General features: G+C 44.6%; 1 pseudogene; it reads right to left on the bottom strand.

Annotated features, from left to right (window-relative positions):
• Window positions 1-1,426: 1,426 nt before the first annotated feature.
• Window positions 1,427-3,122, bottom strand: LOC132539222 (signal peptidase complex subunit 1-like; annotated as a pseudogene).
• Window positions 3,123-3,325: the final 203 nt, after the last annotated feature.

Here is a 3,325-nt window from a genome sequence, read left to right as displayed (position 1 = left end):
TATGTAACTGCTGCTCTCCCAGATCTCACAGATTCCCTTGTGATCCTGTACTGGTAAGATCACTGTAAACAGGGACCAATCCGAGTGCATTCATTAGCATGTGTGAGTACCAGGTTCAAGCCCTCAGTCCCCACCTGCAGGGGGCACGTTTCATGAGAGGTGGAGCAGCGCTGCAGGTGTCTCCCTCCCTCTCTCCCGCTTTCTGCCCCTTCATCTCAATTTCTGTCTCTATTTTAGAAGCAGGAGGGGGAGGAGAGGAAGAAGAGGATGGAGAAGAAGGAGAGGGAAGGGAAGTGGGTAAGGAAAGAAGAAGGAGGAGAAGGAGGAGGAGAAGAAGGAGGAGGAGGAGGAGGAGAGATACTTCTGAACATGTTATCAAGTGTGGGCTATAAATGCTACAAGATTTCAGAGAAGATTGGGTCTGTCTCTCCTGAATACTTTCAGAAAGCCTCCGATGACTGATTCACCAAGGTTGGCATCCTGAACAAAATGCCCGGAGGTGTAAATTACAATTTAGTCATTGTAATCACAGTAGATTCAAACTGTTAAGGTAATTTTACCACAGCCAAATGGTATTTGAACAAAACAGTACATCCAGTCTTCCATTCAGATCATTTCTATTTATTTATTTGTTTTTTTGTTGGTTTGTTTGTTTTAAACAAAACACTGCTCATCTCTGACTTATGCTAGTGCTGGTGACAGAATCTGGGACCTTGGAGTCTCAGGCATGGAAGTCTTTTGCTTAATCACAATGACATTTCCTCAGTCTCGGGCCATTTTTTTTTTCCTAATAGTGTATGTCTTTTAGCTTAGCTTTTATTTTATCCATGCTTTAATATTGATTTAAAAAATTATGAGAAAACAGGGGTATAAGTCCACATCATTCCCACCACTAGAGTTCTATGCCTCCATTCCCTTTATCAGAAACTGCAGTAGTTCTCCCAATGACACAGATATGGACTGACTATTATTTTACAAATATATATATATATATCCATTTTTTTCTATGGTCCTGCCTTCTCTTCCTAAGTCACACTTGAACCTATTGCTACTTCCAAATGAATTTCCTTTTTCCTTCTTCTCTCTCTGGGTCCTGATGGAATCGAGAGTTCAGAGCCCTCCAGTCATCTTCCCCTAACATTTCTCCCCTTCTAGAAGTAAGGACCAAAATTCTTTTTAGGGGTGCAGAAGGTGGGGGTTCTGGCTTCTGCAATTACTTCTACACTGGACACGGGCATTGGCAAGTGCATCCACATCCCCAGCCTCTGGCCATTTCAGTTATGAAAGAACCCACAGGTCTTTTTAACAACCAATTTAAGGGAGTTGTTGAACATTATAGCCCACTCTGAGGTTACCAAGGGAATCAGACAAAAAAGAAGAAATTTAAAAGTTGATTTGAAGACCAACATTCAGAGATGCCCAATACTTTTTTTTAACAGTATTGTCATTTATTCATTATGTCTTAATACCTGGAAGAAATTTTGCACATTTGTTTTCTGTTCTCCATTTAAGAGGAATATTATGAAGAGGCCTAAATTTAAAAACCAGCCTTTTTTAGTTAGAAATACAAAGCAAACAAAACCTGTAACCGCTGTGCCATGAAAACACAGGTGGCTTTTAGCGCATTTCACATGACACAAAAACAGGTGCAGTCATACAGCTGAGTCAGGAAAGCCTCAGTCAGTTATTTTTAGCCTGCCGCTTCGCTTTTCTTTCCCCTGGTTTCTTGTCTTCTGTGCCTGAGTCTTGAACAGGTAACCACTTGAGAGGGTGCCGGCGATAAAAGGGCCATGGAGGAAGTGTTAGCAAACATGAAAAAGCAAATCTCGCCATAACTATGTAGACAGTCCACCCGAACTGTTGGGCTACGTATCTGTAGATGAACCCAGCGACCGCAGAAGAGTATGATTGCCTGAAACATCTGCTCAGCTAGCTCTGGCCTTTGTAATCCATCTGCGTGGGCAGCGAGCTCAGGCGCTCCAGCGTGGCTGAGCCAGATGGCAGGTGGCACCGGGCGGCAGGCAGAGGGGCAGGTCCTGCAGGCAGCTGGACGGTCCGGCGCAGCAGGGTGGAGCGAGGGGGGGGGCCGCGACCCCTCCCCAAGACTTTTTTTTTTTATTTTCCATTTTTTCTTTATTTATAAAAAGGAAACTCTGGTTCAAGTCCCTAGTCCTCACATGCAGGGGAAAGCTTCACAAGTGGTGAAGCAATGCTGCAGGCGTCTCTCTGCTTCTCTCCCTCTCTATATCCCCTTCCTCTCTGTTTCTCTCTGTCTCTATCTAAAATAAATACATGTTGTTGTTTTTTAAGATGGCAGAAGCCCATGGCCAGGAGGTGGCACACCTGATTTAATGCTCACAATACAATGTGCAAGGACCTGGGTTCAAGCTCCTGGTCCCCACCTGTAGCGGGAAAAGCTTCATGAGTGGTGAAGCAGGGCTGCAGGTCTTATCTATCTGTCTGTCTGTCTGTCTGTCTATCTCTCTCTTCCCTCTCAATTTCTCTCCATCTCTATCCAATAATAAACAAATATTTTTTAAAAGATGGCAGCAGCTCCGGCAGGCACCCCATTTTTTTCTCGTGCCATGCAGTCACTGAACAGGAGAGTCCAGGTGGCCTGCTCTTAAGTGCTCTGCTCTCTCCTGCTTCTCCTTTGCAGAGGCAACTGAAATCCCTTCTGTGATTTCTCTCTTGTTTCCATAACAGCTACTTCGCTCTTCTGTCATGTTTTGCTTTTCCCTTAGGGAAAAAAACAGAAATCGTGATTCTTCTTTGGGATTCATGAGGACAAAAAAAAATTAGGAGTATAATTCAATTAGCACTTGTCAGAATGAGACAGTGAAGAACTCTGAGGAAGCGGTCAGGGATGGGGCTGGCGGAAACGTCAGTGAAGGCTCGGGAAGAGGCCCAGTAAAGTCAGCTGCAAAGAGGAAGGTAATATTCACTTGGAAAGAAGGAAGTCACAGAAATAAAAGGGAAAAATGGGGATGAGAGGCAGACGCTCACACACATACACACAGACACACACACACACACAGAGAGGCTATAACTGTAAAAGTAAGTAATGTACCAGAAAGGATCCGGTATCCATCTCTGTCCCTCAGGTTTTCCTCATTGAGCATGACCCCTTCAAGTTCCTCCCAGATTATGGAAAATAACATGTTGTCACTTTTGACAGATTAATGAAGAAATGGAGGGTGAAGCTGGGGCTGGGAAGTGTGTATTCCAGCAAAGCAAAGCACTCTGGTCTGAAGAAAATGGTGGGAGGCTGTCAGGGACCCGGGACCCAATGGTGAAGAATGACCCAGGTTGGTGGAGGCAGTGG

Source organism: Erinaceus europaeus, chromosome 7 (assembly GCF_950295315.1).
Source record: "Erinaceus europaeus chromosome 7, mEriEur2.1, whole genome shotgun sequence".
Lineage (NCBI taxonomy): Eukaryota > Metazoa > Chordata > Mammalia > Eulipotyphla > Erinaceidae > Erinaceus > Erinaceus europaeus.
This window is presented reverse-complemented; position numbering and strand designations above follow the sequence as displayed.